Source organism: Erithacus rubecula (genome assembly GCF_903797595.1).
Source record: "Erithacus rubecula genome assembly, chromosome: 2".
Classification (NCBI taxonomy): Eukaryota; Metazoa; Chordata; class Aves; order Passeriformes; family Muscicapidae; genus Erithacus; species Erithacus rubecula.
This window is the reverse complement of record NC_136685.1, coordinates 61,357,480-61,376,521: the sequence shown is the minus strand read 5'-3', so window position 1 is coordinate 61,376,521 and position 19,042 is coordinate 61,357,480. Positions and strand designations below refer to the sequence as shown.

Below are 19,042 nucleotides of genomic sequence, written 5' to 3'. Positions count from 1 at the left end.
CACCCACATTCCTGTGACTAAGCCTGCCGCCGCCAGCGGCCCCGACCGGTGGGGCCGGCGGAGAGCGCGGAGGGAGCGGGGCCCGGCCGGGCTCACCCTCGCGCTTCTCCCCTCGCTGTCCGCCACCCTCCCGCGCCCGCTCCCGCTCCGCCGTCGTGGCCCAGACACCGCAAAAACGCAACAGCGGAGAAAAACTTGGGGCTCACGGGGTTCCACGAGCCCTGCCTTCCTCATGGGGCCTGGACATCATCATCCTCCTCTCTGATCGCTGGGTAGACTGTCCGGCATTGCCCAACGCTGGTAATACTGATGGTGTCAGCCGCTTCAGGCACCAAAAGCTTGCAAAAAAGTTGCTTTTGCAGTTGACAGAAAGACATTAACGAAAGGTGTCATATGAGGATGGGAATATGACATTGTTAACAAGGAAGCCATCATTTGTTTCACATCACACTCGGCATTAAACAAATGTATGTTTCCTAATGGCCATCTAATGAGTGTCTCATTGCAATTGTGCTCTGGCTGTTCTGTGCATTGGACAAAGCTCAGCAGTGGTACTCAGGGCCCATCTGCCCTGAACCTTTCCCATTCCATGTCTGGAAATGCACCCCAAGATGCCAATGACCAAAACAAATTCTTCCCCATCACATGGCATGAATAGGCACCTAAAATTTTGGGCCAAGCACTTCTCCACAATAAGATCTCTACATATCCCATTGTGTCACTCCATTGCTCAGCACCAAAGTAAACTCATGATCTGAGCAGACACGTGCCCAAGGCAAGACTAGAGGAGAACACGTTTGACTGAGTCTTGGGGCAGCTTCTAGGCCTCACCAAAGAGGACATTAGGAAGACAAATTTCTGAGATCTGAAGGACTGAAAATAATAGTGGGTGAGGGGGATTACATGCGTTTCATGGAGAGTAAGAGCATATAAGTTCTTAGTGGACTGCATCAAATGGATTTTGTCACAGCTATGTCACATATAATCAATCTGTGCCCAATGAAAATTCCTCAAAAGATATTCATGGGAGGTGTCCTGTGAGGAGGGATGGTCAACTTCATCTGAGCACTGCTTGCTGGCAAATATTAGGGAATGGATGTGATGCTAAAATCAGAACAATACTTAAGTTGCAAAAAGCTCAGGCAGGATACTTCAAATCATGTGAAGTTTTACCACCTCTGTCAACATCCTTTTGATGTTCATTCCCACTGTTCAGATTTCATTCCAAATTCATAATAAAGTAGAGCTGCAAATAAAATTTGCCAGAACTACTTGCAAGCCATGTCATCAGCACACAGGTTTTGCATAGCGGAGAAGTAATGGCAGAACTGGGCACAATGATCCTCTCTTTTTGTCACTACAGTAGAACTTCATTTGTGCAGTGCTGAGCAGTGATTTTCCAGCAGTCTCACTATCAGCACTCAAGTCACCTCAGATGCAGAAAGTATTTTCTTCAGCACAGAAATTGAGAGCTATTGGAAGAGAAGTGGGTGTAAATTTCATCCATCTTTCAAGAAAAAGAGTAGAAATGCACCACTCAGGAAAGTGATTTCTTCTTTATAAGGTCAAAAGCAAGAGAGTTCCTCCAGTTCAGACAGGAGTACAGAGCTGGCTCCAATTTTTAGTAACTGCATTATTTGGTTTCCCAAGGCTGTCCTACACCTGGAGTGCCTCAGTGCCCAGATGCTGCAGTGGTGTGATGACAAGTTCTGAGGGCAGCCTCCAAGCCCCCCTCTGGCATTAGTGGCCTGTGTTGCCTATGGCCTATCCTCCTTCTCCCAGCCCTCCTTGTCCCATGAAGACAGAAATGCATCTTCTCTTTTCTTTTTAAAAACTTCTCTTTTTCTTTTTAACAACTAGGAAATCCAGCTGAATTTAAAAAATAATACACTAAAGATTCCATTCTGTATGAGTGAGGGCCTGTAACATCGTCTATGAAATTGTCTGCCTTCAGACCAAATACTTGGATTTATTAGAAAAGAGATCTAGCTAACTAATAAACCAGTGCCTCCTGCAGCAAAACAGGCAGCTCCAGCAACATATGCAGCTTTTCTCACCTCTGGGCTCTATAACCCACATCTTCCAGAGACCAGATGGTAGGAGTCAGCTCTGTGGGGCTGCAATGATACATACATGAAAAACAAGTAGTGCTTTGATTATGAAGAAAAGATGCCCTAATACATAACAAAACACACAGAAGGTTTGCTTTCCTAAACACCAAATCTGCCTGAATGAAGCTGGGCATTCTGGATCAAGCTGCATTGCCAAACATACATTATCTTCAGATGTGAACACAGCTGCGTGTTCTGTAGTTATGAAAATAAGAACACTTTCCCCAGTTTTATCTTTGGCCTTGTTAAAAAGAATCATAAGCTTCTTTCACCACCACTACCCTTACCTTTATTTGTTTATTATGCAAATAATATATTGATTTCATAGTATCTGTGGCCCTATAGAAATATTTTTTCTTCTGGAGTGTAACAAGGGATATGCCTCTCTCGCAGGCAGTGCACTACATCGAGTAAATCATTTACTGGTGCTGGCAATCATTCACCCAGCTATCAGAGAAAACCAAGCAGCACTGAGGGAAGGTCAGGGATCAGCTCCAGCCCAGACAGGTATGGCTGGGCTCTCATGGGCTTTGAAATATGCCAGTAGGAATCTGCTGCAGGCTGGCTGCCAAGAGAGCATTTGGAGTGAGGGGAGTGGGATGCATAGTGGGTAGCACCATGCCAAGGGCATCCCTCATCCCTCTGCCCCACAGAGTCCCCTTAGGGATGAGGTACCTTTCCTTTATCCATTTTACCTGGCTGGTTTTACCAGCCTGTTTACCTCTCAGATTTAAAAAAAAAAAAAAAAAAAGAAAAAAAAGTTCACAGAGAGTGTCTGTTGTAAATACAATTCTTTTGTAATTCATGGGTGTTGTCTTCAGCAGCGTCTTATGCTCACTTTCCTCCATGTTCAAGTGCCCCAATTCTAATTAATCTCTCTTCAGGCATCACAGCCACCTAATTAACATCACCTAAACAGGGTAGTCATTCAAACCATAAAATAGGGTAGGCATGGCATGTACTTTGTATAACCCACAACAACCACTCCATCAGTGTTTCCAGATCTAGCTTCAATTTCCTCATGTGTGCTCAAAAGCTGCCATTATGTGAATTCATAAGAAATCAATTTTTCTGACTAGTTCTTGTAGGTAGCCCTTAAATGAACTTGGTTTACATTGCAGACTCCTCTGGGGCTGGCATAGATGAATTAAGCTGGCTCTCTGCAATTGATGTGCTGTGGAACCTACTTCAAAAGCCTTGTGGAAATACCAGGGCAACAGTTTGGCCTGCAGAGGTGTGACTAACCCTTTCTCATTCCTGCAAGGGACAACTTGTGTGACTCCATCAGCCTGCGATGGCCTAAAATCTTAGAAATAAAAGGGTAATAAATAATTCTCCTTCTGTGCTGACTATGGTTGCCATACAGTCATAAAGGTGCACCTGTGCTTGCTAACCCCAGTTTTCTACACTTAGGTTGGGCAAAGGTCTCTCTATTGTCCTGAAGTTGTGCTGGGTGAAATTCTGCTTCTAGTAAAGGAAATAGCAGAATCCCACGTGGCAGGATTTTACCCCAAAGCTCTCTAAAGGCCTCAGGCTCACTTAGATACACTTAGATATTACATAATGAGGGTCTTCAGACAACAAAGTTCCATGACTTGTTGCTGCAACTTTTCCTCCTTTGCCTCATTCTCTCGTTTGCATTTCCAAAATGCAAGAAAAGAAAGCATCAAATAAAGAACTGTGTCATCCTTGACCTCTTTATTGATTTTGATTTTGTTTGTAAGCCCTTTTCCAAGAATAAAAACCAGCCATCTTCATGTGTGATGTTACAAAATCCTAGTGATTGCCTGGCTGACATTGGAACTATTCCTGTAGGAATAGAAGTTTGGTGCAGCGTGTGAACAATTTCTCCTAAAGTTGTTACTACTTAAACAACCCTTCCAAGAAAACCCAAGGTACAGTGTGTACTTATGCTTTAGGGGCCAGAAAGTTTCACTGGCTTTTAACTTTGTTTTCTTTTAAGATAAACTTTGGTTTATTCAAGAACAGGAAAGATTTATTAATTCTAGCAGAGCAGTATCCTTGTGTTTGTTCTGACTTTTGTATTCACATCTGATCAATCAAGAGAAGATGTGTCTTGGAAAATTATCACAGCTGTGCAATATCAGATGCAAAGCTGGAAGTCTTTTTTCACTTAAACTCTTCTCGAGATCTGAGATTCCTCCTGCGCTGGCACAGTTTTATTTAAACGCGGCGCCGCGGGAGTCGGGGGACAGCGGGGCGGGGCCGGAGCCTCTGCCACCAGGGGGCAGGAGACACCTGGGGAAAAATGGGATAGGGAATGGGATCCTGGGGCAGAGACACCTGGGGAAACTGGGATAGGGAATGGGATCCTGGGGCAGAGACACCTGGGGAAACTGGGATAGGGAATGGGATCCTGGGGCAGAGACACCTGGGGAAACTGGGATAGGGAATGGGATCCTGGGGCAGAGACGCCTGGGGAAACTGGGATAGGGAATGGGATCCTGGGGCAGAGACACCTAGGGAAACTGGGAAAAGGATGTGATACAGGAGACAGCCTCCTGCCAAAATCCCTTGCCCACAGAAAGACTTATTGTGTCCTGGGACCCTCTGCCTGCACCCTGGAGTCTCCTGAGCAGCTTGGCCACGCTCAGTGGGGTTTTCAGCCATCCTTATTTCTGCTCCTCTGGCAACAAGACAGCTGGGCAAGAAGGCAAATGGCATCCTGGCCTGCATCAGGAATAATGTGGCCAATAGGACCAGGGCAGGGATTGTCCCCTTGTACTTGGCACTGGGGAGGCCACACCTCAAATCCTGTGTTGAGTTCTGGGCCCCTCATTACAAGAAGGACACTGAACTGCTGGAGCGAGTTCAGAGAAGGGCAATGAGGTTGGTGAAGGGTCTGGAGCACAAGTCATATGAGGGGCAGCTGAGGGAGCTGGGATTGTTTAGTCTGGAGAAAGGGAGACTCAGGGATGACCTTATTGCTTTTCACAAGTTCCTGTAAGAAGAGTGTAGCCAGGTGGGGGTCAGCCTCTTCTCCCAGGTATGAAGTGACCAGACAAGAGGAAAAGCCCTTAAGTTGCATCAAGAAGGTTTAGATTGGATATTAGGAAAAAATTCTTCATGGAAAGGGTTGTCAATCATTAGAACACAATGCCCAGGAAAGTGGTTGAGTCACCAACCCTGGAAGTATTTAAAAGAAATGTAGATATGGCACTTGGGGAAATGGTTTATTGGTGGATTTGGCAGTGCTGGATTAACGGCTGGACTTAATGTTCATACACCTCTTTTCCAACCTAAATGATTCTATGACTCTCTGGAATTTAGGTGCTTATGTCCCCTGAAACTGCAGGCCAAGGACCTAAAGTGGAATTCCTCTCACTCAGATGTTTTAGACTGGAGAAAAGTGTCTGATTGTCTTACCAATGGAGGGTCTTAATGGAGGGTCACCCAGGCCATAGAGTTGGTTTCCACCCAGACACCCTGCACCACAGGTGTGTGCAAGGCAGAGCCTGGCCCCTGTATGCCTTCCAGTGGGAGTGTAGCACTGCCTTCCATCCATGGGTTTGAGTTCATTTTGGGAGATAGAAGCTCCTGTACTGCTGTCCATTTTTAGCACTCAGATTTTACATTTATGTTTATATGTATATGTATATATATATGTATGTATATATGTATATATACGTGTATTTAACTCAATATTTCCAAGAGTTCTTTATTCCAAAAATCTCATTGAAAAACTGGTGTGACAGATAGACAGTTTTTGCTTGCACCAATCTGTATTTCTTGTCTCCATTCATCCTTCCATGTAAAAGCCACTCAGAGCTGCCCACACAGCATTGTAGAATCACTGTTTTTGTGCTTTCCAGCCTCAGCACAGTTAGCTCTTATGAAACAGCATCTTGGTTCCCAGGAGTGACATCAGCAGCTTTTGGGATACACGTAATCATCACCTGCACATCCAGAAGAAGACAGAGTACATTTGATTGCTCCACATTAAAATCTCTGTTTAGCTTTTATAAATGACTCACTCAATAGCTCAGTTCACTGAGGTCTGATTTCTGAGAGACAGTCTGGTCTTCAAGTGTACACTCAGATGAGGGATCACAGCTTTAAATTAGCAGGACATGTGGATATGCTGCTGGATTAACACAGCATGCATGAACGTCAATACTTTGAGTCATTATTTTCAGGGGTGCTGCTTCTGACGCAATCTCTCCCAAGCCTTGTTCCACCAAGAGCTGCTTCTGTGTTTCTCCCTGGCAATGACCCACTTTGTTCTATTATTAAGAAAAGCGACAGTTTAAATAGTTATAATTCAGAGTTTTCTCTCCCATTGTGCTGGACAGGAATTCCTATTTATCCTGCTGCAGAAAACTCACCTTCTTCACACCAGTTTGATCACATTTGTGGGGTTTAGCTTCCCCTTGCAGAAATCATGCTGTACCTCTAATTTTAAAAGCATCTATTTCTTGAACTCCTTGCTGTGACAGACAGAGTTGAGTGCAGGAAGATGAAATTGTGCAGGATTGTGCAGAACATGATGTTGCCTAAAAATATGGGAGAAGAAGTAATTTTACAACTACACACAGAGTTAACACATACATGACCAAGAGTAAGTATTGAGAGCAGTAAGAAAGAAATGGGAGACAGAAGAGAGAGAACAGGGCGGGAGAGAGAGAACTGCTTGGGGGGGAGAAGTTTCTGTTTTGGGGAGGGCTGCAGGGAAATGTTTTAGCTCATGAAACGTGACAGTATCTACCTGTTTCCCTCAAGTGTTGGCGAGCTTTTTTTGTATGTACTTTTGTGCTTTGCAGTACCAAACACTGAGGTATAAGCACTGGATCCATGTACAAAGGAGTGGAGATGAGGGATTTAGTTTAAATGTTGTCATTGATAAAAGCAAGCACTGAAGATAATGTGCTTACACAGAAAGAGAGGAATGGCAGGCAGGGGAAAAATACCCTCCTCTTTTTGCTCCTCTCTCTCTCGTTTACACATCATACAATAGATAGCAATTACATTGAAATATAGTCTGTGGTATAGTGTGATCAGTTGCAAAAGTGAGACCACAAGAGACTTTAATTGATCACTCAATAACAGATGGGGTAATAAAACCTGGGACAATAAGGAATATTTGTGGAACAAATGAAAGATCAATTCCCCTTCTGTTGTAGAAGCAAGAAAACAGGCAAGTGTTAAAGAACAATCTAAAAGGCAAAATGATGAGGAAAAGAACATATGGCAAAGATGGAAACTGCTAAATACACACAGAGGAAAATGTATGTTTTTAAACTCTCTTTACAGCATGCCTGTTCCTAGTCTTTGCATGCTTTTTGCTACTGTTTGTGAATAAATAATTCCTTGGATATCAGTAGTACAAAGCATGAAGACACTAGGTACAAAATACAGGTTTAGTAAAAGTTTAAAGCACAATAGGCAGAGAAAAATAAAAGGAGTCTTTATTGCAGGTGAACAAAATTATTTTTTCCCCACACATACTATTGTAAAGGAGATTATGCCATGTTTAAATAGTGAATGTCATTAGAAATGGGACAGAAATCAGCTCTGTGCAGCCATAGACACTACTTTTTAGTGTGGTATCTAAACAGCAATACCCAGTGTATCCTGTACTCCATTCTCCTAGGAACAGAAGCACTTTAAACATGGGAAGCATTGATAAACTACCCAAATACTGGAATCTCTTTCTGTTTGTACAGTCTGATGAATGCCAGGAGGAGGCCAGCATGTGAAATGAAGGACCAGTGCAGAAATTCAGCCTCAAAGGGCAGCTCCAAGGACACCCAGAGCTTACTTGCTCTCTGTGGGACATGCAGGGCTGCATGTGGCTGGCACTTCAGCAGCCCCAAATGGTCTTCAGTTTCTGGGTGGCAGATGTGAGTAGCAGAGGTACCCAGATCAGGGCTTGCTGCCATCCCCAGCTTGGCACATTCAGAGCACCCTGGATGTGTCCACATCCAGCAGCAACCACTCTAGAGATCCTTTGTGAGAAGTACATTCCAGACTCAGCACTGAGCAGCCTGACTCCCACTGTCAGGAGTAAGGCTGCCTTTAAACCTGTCTGGAACTGCAGATTTCAGGAAGAACACCAGGCCTTCTTGTTCCTTCAGCCTGTGCCCAGCTCTTTGCTGGGAAGGTCCCACAGAGCTCACTAGGACAGTCCTATATTTAAAAGAAAGACCTGCCAGCTAGCTGCCAGTTGCAGGGGTGACAAGGCTGTGGCTCCTACATGGGCACTGACCACTCACACAGTGGGATATGCAGCAGAGATGTATAAATTCTCTCTGGACCCACAGCCTTGTGCAATACTCTGCAAGATCAAAAGTTCAGCAGAAGTGAGGTCAAAAATCTTAGATTTAGAAGTAACACCTTTTATTTTTACATTTCTATGTTTGTTCTAAACAAGTATTTCTTTTGCCTTGTGCAGCATTTCCTTTTTCTCAAGATAGTATGGAAAAGAAGAAAATGAAATGGAGACATTCCTAACTATCTGTCCCTACAACTCCATTTGAGTACATCACAGTGAATATTAGACTATACCACAATGAATATTATCATTCATGGTAATATGAGACTGACAACATGGAGAGAACAGCAACACTGATGCTTATCACCTGAGCTACACTGCAGAAGAGTATGAGCTGTATTCTCAGCAGAGCTTTTTCTGGGTTATGACTCATGCAGAGCCCTGTTTTTCTGCTGCTCTCCTACCTACTGAGACAAACAGGAGAGCTGCAGTAAATAAATAAATAAATAAATAAATAAATAAATAAATAACCATTATTATCAACCAGAACTCAATAAAGAAATGTAATATACTGGTACACATCCTGCATGCAGGCACACCAGGATCCTGAATCCAAGATCACACTTGTGCAATGACTTGTACCTTGTCCTCTCCCACTCCAAAGCTTCAGTTGAAGCTCTCTTATTTCAGGCCTTTTTGTCATTTGCAGTAATTTACCAGTAAGAGTAGGCCAGCAAAGAAGAGAGGTTTTTGAGGACTCTGCAGTGAAGGAAGAGTAGGTGGAGAGGTTGGAAGGAGGAGATGAGAAAGCCAGAGGAAGTAAGCAGTAGAGTAACACAGAAGCAAGTTGGGGCAGAGGGTGAGAGCTTGCTGAGAGCTTTATCACCCTGTTAAAGACCATTCCAATGATGTAGGTAGGGATTGTGATTGTAAGGGTTTCAGTTTTCTTTTTTTTAAGGATGTTTTGTGTTCCTGTGCCAGATGAAAGTTACAAGAGTAAACCAGCATCTATCCAAGTTTGGTGGAGAGCCCTCTTCTTCATACCCACCACAGTAAAGCTGAGGCTGAGATGTTTCAGAAGCTGAACTTGGGGTACCAGCAATCTTTTAACATCTAGTGACCTTTAACAAAGTGAATTAATATAGGAGGCATCTGCATACCTGGATGGGAGGGAATACGTGCTCTATGAACCTGTTTTGTGTATGTTACATTTCATCTTTTTGCTGGCTTAATGAAGGGACAAAATCTTGACATAATTGTAAACTCTTGACTACTTGGAGTAGGAACTGTCTTTATAAGGTTCACCAAAATAAAGGACATCAGAATTTGTTTCAGATAGCTGTGCACAGCCAGACTTGAAATAGTAATAATAATACAAGTGCTCAAGTATGACACATTTGGATAAAATCAGGATGCACAGCCAAGTAAATTACTTAATCTTCTACAAAGATGCTTTTATTTGGAATGCTTTAAAAAAATGCAATAAATTCATTCTTTTGGCTGAACTGGTATAAGCACCTTAAAACATGGCAACAGCTTTCTCTTTTCTTGAGTGTTAGGCTTTGGGGATCATATTTTTGAGATATTTAGCAGTTTCCTCCCATCCAGTAATTTTGTGCTTCTTTTTTTTTTTTTTTTTTTTTTTTTTTTTTTTTTTTTTTTTTTTTTTTTTTTTTTTTTTTTTTTTGTGGGGGAGGAAGTTTTTTTGGTGTGCTAATATTGCAACAGTGAAGCTCTTCCCTGAGGCTTGTTTTATTTTGTGGACATCAGAAACATTTGGGATCAGATTACATACTGGCAAGTAGGACAATGGCATTGCTGTAATGAGCTGGAGGCTAATTTATAGGCTTTGCAGATGTGAACGCATTACCATGCAAATCATGAGCAGCTCCTGCCTATAAATAAAATAATGTACCTTGCCAAGGATGGCTGTCCCAAAAATATAATGAGTATTATAAATTATAAGCAGGTGTCAGATTTCCACTTCCTTTGTATTCTTGTTTGTGCTTCTCTAAGGAAGCATTTAAAGATAAAATGTACAATACCGTGTATGGCATAGGCGGTTACAGTCTTTGCTGCCCCGTGCTATTTTCACCTTTTGCCAACTGCCACTCCTTCATTTGTTAGAAAAACAGCTAGTCAGACTTGTCAGCAGCTTTGAATAGTATGCTGCTACATGGTAGTCCTCTGGAAAGGAAGGATGAACTGTTATGAATGCACTGAGCATGGTGAATGCACTAAACTGTGCATTCTGTGGCTCAGAAGTTTGCTGCTCACAGCTCTTCCTCTGACCTGGTGTGTGGCCTTTGGCAAATCTTTTAAACAGGCTATTTCATAATTTCTTTAGCTAAGAAATAAGCAACATTAAAGTTTGTTTTACCTGTGTTTCCCATTCAAATATTGTTTTGGGTAGATCCTGTCTTTGCTGCCTATCTGTGCAAGGTTGTCTGGGTTGGCACACACCAGGAACACCTGGCAGCAGAAATAACAGCAGAAATAACTTCTGAAGTTACCGCTTCAGAAGGTATTTAGGAATTATCTCAAATCCAATGGGTGCAAAAATCTATGGTGTTGCTTTTTTTTTTTTTTTTTTAATTTGAAGAGAACTTGAGACTGCACTTAATCATGTGACTTGCTCAATCATGTCAGGAACCCATGCAGGACTGATGTCTCTATGATTTTGCCAGCTTCCTGCCACTCCCTACTTCCTCAAAACACCTTTTAATGACAGAAAAGAAAAACAGCAAAACTGAAGAATTTCTACTAGTTTCACTGAGAATCACTGCCATGTGGAGGAGAGAATCCCAAAGTAATTGCCTTTCACCCCTAAAGGAGAAGTTCTACAATGAACTTAGAGAGAATCTCAGAACTGTTAATTTTTGCTCCTAGTAGAGCTACTTGTTTCTTCTTAAAATCATATTTTTGAGGTTGATTTCAGTGGAAGAAAAATCCTTCTCAAAGTGGAATAGGCCTGCTGGAGACAAAGTTCACTGACAGCTTTGCTTATTTTATGGACATATTACACCAAACCTTTGCCATCTGCTCTGCCACCAATTGTAAATGCAAAAATCCCACACCAACCAAACGAAAAGAACAAATCACAAGAACATTAAGGAGATAAAAGTGATTTAACTGCCTGTATATGCTCCACCAACAATGCAGCTTGCAATGAAGATGTTCTTGCTCATGTTTCCGACACAAATCACAAGGAAAACAATTCACACACAACACAGTAAGTTTTCTGCTGAGCTGGAATTTTCTTAAAACAGACCTGACTCCACTAGATTTTTCAAATGTATTTATATGAAATTATGTGAGTTTTATATAGTGTCCTTAATAACTTTTTATATCATTGGTATCTCAGGCAGTAAGATATAATGAGGTGTGCTCACAGCCTTGTAAATACTATAGTGGCTAACTGCAATTTACAGGAACAGCCTTTAAGAAGCAAGCAAGGAAGGAAAAGAATACAGGAATTGCAGCTGCCCTCCTCATAAAGTTGAGTATATGTACAAACTCTGAAGCATCCAACAGCTGCATGGAATATGTGAGGTATGTTAACTTGTGTATTGGGAAGGGTTATGGTAGCTACAAGATTTGCTTCCAGTTCTGAAGGTTTTCCCTTCAGAACTACCTAGTATAGTCCTAGTAGGAAGATGTGTCTTTATTTCATGGCCAGTAACAGTAAATTAGCTTAAAATATCTTGCATAAGGCTGAAAGCAAACAAATGGAACTTCAGCATTAAATTTTTAAAAAATTATTTTTATTTCATATACTTATAAATCACGGCTAAAGCAACATGACTAAATCCTCTTATTCAGATATTTACATCAGCGTTCATTAATGGGTCAATGGTGCTCTGTTCTTCTGCACCACAAAGATCAGCTTACCCTTGGCCTGGGAAACAATTGGGTTAATTTGTTCCCAAATGAAGAAATTATTCAAAGTAGACCCTTGGTATTTAAAAAATAAGGTTTTCAACTTCCACAAATATCAAAAAAGGCACAATAAATGAAATGAACAATTTTCTCATTACTAATTACATGTAACTACATAAATCAATATTGTATCTGTAATACATATGTCATTTATAAAGTTGGCTGACATTATAGGTGGCACTACCTCAAGGTTACCTGGCAACTGCCACAGCACAATCTCATTCTCACTCACTTTATCAAATACTAACTAGGGCTGAAATCTTCCATCTGGATAGGGGCAGGGGTGATTGCTTTGCATTTCAATCAGGTTAGTTTCATCATTTCTAGACAAAAGACAGCAGATAATATTTTGCCAATCTTAATACAATCCAATAACCTTTATTTGAGATGATGTCCCTCTTTGTTGTCATGAAGAATTAAAACAAAATGTAAGATTGGCTTATCTATCTGTGTTATGCTTTTTGCTGCATGTCAAAAACTTGTCCAAATGTATACAAATTTCAGCAGATCAGCTTACACTGTTCAGTAAGGTTTTATCAGTTTAAGTTTTATCAGTTCTTACAGATGAAATGTGAGAGACCACATTGCAAAAGTAAAGGGCTATGGTAGAAAAGCTGCTCTCTCTTCATATCAGCAAGACCCAAAATCACACAGTTCTGCTGGTAGAAACTGTTTCAATAAAACATGAGGGAAAAGAGTTGCACAGGACTAATCATGTACTAATGAAATCAGTGAGACTTACAGTATACAGAAAGCAAGAGTACTGGTAGGCATATTTAAGCTCAAACCATCAAAATCCACTTGTGTTTTATCCCTAAAAATAGTCTTTGTTCTTTAAAGGACCATAATTTTAATAATCTCAAAGAAAATTTAATCTTTCTTTTTCTTTTTTCTCCTGCTTGCCCTATAGTACACTGAAGATAGCAAGCAGTCCAGTTTGACTACAAGAAACCAGATGAACCTGTAGCCTTGGCTAGTAGATCTGTTTTCCCCCAAGATCTTTCATTTATAGACTGAATATATTTTGTCTGGAAACTACTGAAATGTAAAAACACAACTCTGGAATACCATACCTTGAAATAACTTTTTCAAAATACATGCTGGGAAACACTGTATTTTTCATTTAATGCAAGAGAAGTTTTCAAAAATTACACATGTGGGTAGTGGTACTCTCCCTCAGGTCCACAAGGCTGGGCTGGGTGCTTGTGATTATTGCTGCAATAAGAGCTTTTGTGTGGTTCAATATCACTTAGCATTGGATTTTCAGATCATGACTTAGAGGCAATTACTGTCTACTACCAGCAAGGTGGAAGCTGAATGCTCTACTCCCTCTGATTATATCTCTAGAAAGTACATGCCAATAACAATCTGAGCATTGATTTCATGTTGATTAATACTAATAGTGAAATATAAAAGGACATCACTCAACATACAAGTTCATCAGTCAGTTCATAGAAAACTGGTCTCTTGAAAAACATTCCAAGAAATCTTCCCAGTGTGTGACTATACCACAGGTCCACTTACAGGCCAATATGCCTGTATTACTGCTAATATGCAATTTAAGTGTCAAATACAGAAAACCTGTCCTGTGCCCAGTCAGATGACAGAGGGAGATGTCTAAGCAATTGTTAATCTTTTCCAACCTAATTGATTCCATGATTCTGTGATACTTTTGAGATGAAAACTAGTGTCTGCAGGGATAAGAGCAAATGAGGTGTAAGAGATCCTTACACCCTTTGGAAGAGCTTTTGGAAACTGGGACTTACTTCCCTTGAAAGAAGTTCCCACTTATCATTATGAGGAAAAGGCATAATAAATAGGAACTAAACTATGATCTGAAGTTAAGTATCTCTTAATTCAGAACATTTTATTTTAAAATATTTTATGTTGGTCTTTAAAGCTGGGAAAAATAAGAACCATTGACTAACAGAGTTAAACTATGTCTCAGAGTGTTTGGGAGCAGCACGGAAAAGGAGATTTTTTTCATGTGTTTATATTGGGTATTATATGACTGCATAAAAAGAAGGGTCTGAATTGAATTTTGCCACTATTGCATTGTAAACTGGAGAGCATTGCTCTGAAACCAGGGAATTAATTTCAGATTGATCTATCTGTGGCAGAACAGAACCTACATATTAACACTATTAAACATCTATTTAACCTTGTGTTTCTCTTTACTTTCCACCATATTTACCAAATTCAGGGATTTGTCAGGGAATGGTCCTACCTTAAAATTTATAATACTGGCAAGAAAATCTATTTATCTATTTCAAAAAGAGCACAGCAGGTTTAAAACTTGTATAATATCTAGCTTTTCTAGGAGAATTTCTAGTACTTCAACTGATGTATCTATATGCTTAACACTAAACAGGCAGTGCAAATCACAATCCATTTCCTGGCCAATAGAGATGTATTCAGTTAGACCTTGCTGACCTTTCTTGACTTTCTAACACAAGCCTCTGACAGCTGCAGATGTGATGATGTCCTTGTTTCCTCATTATGAGGAAAGGCCACAACAGATTTCAAAGCAGGTTATGGACACAAATATGCATAATGCATTTGTAACTTTCAGTGACCTACATTTCATACAGCTACGTGACAAGTTACCAGCTCGGTCACTTTTCAGAGACAGCTTCAGAGAGTTTGGGTTTGTCCATTTTACATATTCCAAATATATGATGGCCAGATGATACAATTCTTTTGCATTCAGCTTTTGAATGGACTGCACTTTTAAGCTTTCTTTCTACGGATTAGGGGAGAAAAGTGGGACACAAGGAGCACTCTGAAGTTTCGTTTTCTGGCTGACTTGAAAGTCTTGAGATATTAAGGTTAACTCCACAGTTACTTGTAATTTTCTTGCCTCTTGAAGCCTTTTCAGTGGAGTCTGATGTAAATGAGAGCTTTTATAGTTCAAATCTTCACACCGCCTTTTCCCATGTACTCACTCTTCTTCACAGAACTTTTGTATTTCAGGGTAGAAAAGAAGTAGAATTAGTACAGAGAAGTGAAGTCAGAATGGCCAAAGATCATTTAAGGAGAAAAATTAAATAGAATAGTTCACTGTCGACTGGAATAAAAACAGCTGAGGGAGAACCTGTTCAATGCATAAAGAATCATGAATGATGAGGAGAAAATACGGGATGCTTATGCAGTGCTTCTCAAGGCACAAAAGGTAGGTAGCTTCAAAGACCTAAGCAAAAAGAAGATAAAGCTGGTCAAAAAAGAATTTTCTTTTGTTTGCACACAACTTGGTTGTGGAATTCACTGCCAGAAAGTGGTTGTGCAGGTCAAAAGCATAAAAATGTTTCAAAAGGAATTCAGTACATTCCCAGAAGAAAAATCTGTCAGGCATTATTTATGAAGATAAAACCACTGTCTCAGGAAGTGCCCAGTCTGCAATTTAACAGAAACTGGGAGAGTTTAGCATAGTGAAGGGCACTGTATTTTTTCTGCCCTTTCTTTAAGAATGTCCAACTAACTTCTGTCACAAATATAACCACTGGGTAAAAACGACCTTGATGTGGCCCAGAATAACTGTTCTGTGTTCCTGATGCCTTCTTCAACTGCCTTGGCAACTCTACAGGGATGAAAAGCTTATGGTAAATTGAAGATAGTTATGGTGATTTTTGTTTTTTGTCTGTCTTTGAAGAAAATATATCTTCAATGAAGTCAGAAAGTCTTCTCTCATGTTTCTATCCTGGCATGGATCTGAAGATTTTACATCTATTTCAACTGTTCTTAACAGAATAAATCTGGCTAGGCATAATTTTTGAACCATGGAACCAAGTGGTTTTCCTGTCATTAAAAGGAATTTCTTAGCATTTTGTAATTTAAATTTGTAACAAGTTCTCAGAGACACAGCCCATTTCTTTGGTCCACACTTTCCAGCATCTGCAGTATACAATGAGATCATGACCAAGAATATTGCTAAAATGGCCAAAGTACAGGTAATACAAGTGATAATGACTAATATGTGAAAACAGATGTGATTATCTTGCAGTCTAACATGCCTTTGTCTCACACTTTCCCACTGTACCTTTTAATTCTTCCTTATGTCCCCAAAGACTAGAATTACAGGGCAGGTGTGTGCATGGACAGTATGGCTTATGCTACCAGAACAGATTTAGAATAGGACCACATTGCCTTCCTTGGCTATAGAAGGCACAGAGACATAGTAGCATGGAGATCTTTGAAGTCAAGCAAAGCTTACTAGCCTGGACAGAGAATAGAACTAACACAGTTCTATTACTCCAGGTTTCTTGAGTAGTTCTTACACACTCCTTGGCTATGCTCAGAGCTGTGAATGCATCCTGGGATATAATCAGTATTCACTTAATGCAAAAGATCAGTACTGGCACTGCCAGGTAAGAGGCACAAAAGCACACTGCACATCTGCCACTGCATCTCGGTGATATATGACCACTGCATCGTGCACATACCAGATCTGCTTAGGAGCCTTCTGACTTCCAGTTGGAGCAGGCTTCAGCTGTGAGGGGGATTGAGAGCACAGACTCCTAGGTAGCCTCTACTGCTGTAGAAGGCTGCTTTGTAGGACAAAGAAAGGAACATTTATGAGCTGTAAGGATGACCACAGAAAGCTTAATTTTCTCTTCACAGCAGAAGAGAGGAGCCGTCATCACTTTCATCCCTACTCTGTAGCTGGACTTCCAGATATTGTGACATTTTAGGACACTTTCCTTGAAACAGCATCCAGAGCACACAATTAAATATGACCTCCTCCTGAAGCAAAGCTTATTCTTGGAGTGACTTCCAGCAGGACGTGGCTACTGTGTATTTATGTGATAGACAGTCAAGGACTGATGCACTCCTGTTCATATGGAAATGGAGAGCCTCAATTGAAAAGTTTCAGCAAGCTGACTCATGGTGTTCTGACATACCCGCTCGGGAGGAGTCATCATGGCTTACTTGTTTCTCCTTCTGCATAATCTTACTGGCAGGCCTCAAGATGCTCTAAGGAACCTGAACATGACCTTTGCTTTATCACAAGCTGATGACATTACTACTGAGATAAAGTGTTTAGCAGCACAGAATACATTTTGCTTGAACACGTTGGACAGCAAGTGAAACACAAATGAATACAAATCTTGGTTCGGTGACATCGAGTACCTAGGAAAAACACTGTAGCTCTGCTGAAGATGCCAGCTGCAAAGGCCTTCCCGTAGAGACTACAGAGAAATTAACCAGTAAGTTCATGGTGCATATAGCTAGAAATAATCTGAAATTAAAAATTAATTCTGTTTCATCAGTGGTTTCATATAAATGAGCAATTAATTATTTACTACTTATAGATACAAATTTATTTTTTTAGTGTTCCAGAGGTCTAAATGAACTCTGATATGTAATTTCTACATTAAAAATACCTAAATCACCATCAGAGTTCTTTTTGATGTTTCTCCCCCAGGAAAAACAAAAACAAAGTCTCGGAAAAACAGAAACTGATCCTCATGCTCGTTTTCCCAAAGTACAACACAGAATACAAGAGGATGCACATGGGTGGAAAACAATTCATCATCACTTCAACTTGAGCCTTGACTAATAGCACGATAGTGCCCTGGCAATCCCAGCCACTATCACCAAATTTTTCATTCCAAGGGAGGTGGCAGAGCACAGTCAGAGATAAGAAACTTTGGGAAACTATTTTCAGTTTCTTAGATGTTGGTTTATGGCCTGAAAAAAAATATTTCTGTGAAAGGATGGGGTTTTTCATTAGGGTTTGTTGTTGGTGTTGTTTGTTGGTTAGTTGCTGTTGGGCTTTTTGTTTGTTTGATTGGTTTTTTAAATTCTTAGTATTGTAGCAATAGGCTACACCTCTTCACCTCCAGCAATAATCTATGAACCTCTAGACCTTTCTGACATTATTCTAAATCCTTTTCTTTTCTGACAAGACTTTTACATTCTGGCCTCAAAAGGCAGCTATGGATTATGCATTCATTATACGCCTGAACACAGGATGAGCCCTTGTAAGTATTTGGACAAGGGACAGCCCTTTGAAAGCCCAGTATCCTATGGGAAATGCTATGGCTGATTCACCAGGTGCCAATATCCTGCCTGGTAATTCACTATTGGTACTCTTCCAATTAGCAGTAGGAGACATAACCGCTAATACTGCCAGCTGCTACCTGAAATGCCTTTCTTATCTGCTGTCTTTTCCTTTTCATTGTCTGCTTGTCTTCTTGTCTCTTTTAAGAGAGATTCCGCAAGAAGATGAGGATGTTGTAACACTCAATTAAGCGATGCAGCCACAAAAGGGCAAGTAGCGTATAAACTAGAGATAAGGCAGGGAAACAGCAGACCGAAGAAGGCAGGAGGTTTTGGGGGGCAGGAAGCGTCCCGGGTGCGAGGAGGAAGGTCTGAGCTAGTGGAGTGGCTGCTCTCTCCTGGAGGCTGCTGTGGTGGGGACATTACTGTGTGCGTGCCTGTGAAGGCACGGACAGGTAGCTGAAGCCGTGACCTTCGGCACCTGCCAGCTAAGGAGAAAGGCACAGATCTCACAGCCCCTTATCGGACCCCACCGGTTTAGGGAATGCCCAGCGCGCGGCCCGGTGCGGGAGCGGGACTGCGCTGCGGCAGCGCCGCCGGGAGCGGAGCGGAGCGCCGGGCACGGGAACCAGCCCCGCGGGCCCGGGCTGCCCCCAGCGACAGCAGCAGCGGCCCGGCCGCAGCCGCGGGGCCCGAGCGCACACCCAGCGCCGCCTCCCGCCGCCCGGGGCGGGCAGGCCGGGCTGCCGGCGCCCCCCGC

The 19,042-nt window shown here is 41.5% G+C and overlaps 1 long non-coding RNA gene across 3 annotated transcripts; it reads right to left on the bottom strand.

The window, feature by feature from the left end:
• Positions 1-5,845: 5,845 nt before the first annotated feature.
• Positions 5,846-18,831, bottom strand: LOC306798874. Of its 3 annotated transcripts, XR_013773490.1 has the most exons (5): positions 18,423-18,831; positions 10,724-10,815; positions 6,458-6,625; positions 6,107-6,355; positions 5,846-6,028 (listed from the first exon to the last, which is right to left on the bottom strand). It is a non-coding gene; the product is annotated as an uncharacterized lncRNA (long non-coding RNA). The 3 variants fall into 3 exon arrangements; XR_013773489.1 differs by having other exon boundaries at positions 5,846-6,355; XR_013773491.1 differs by having other exon boundaries at positions 5,846-6,355; positions 18,597-18,831.
• Positions 18,832-19,042: the final 211 nt, after the last annotated feature.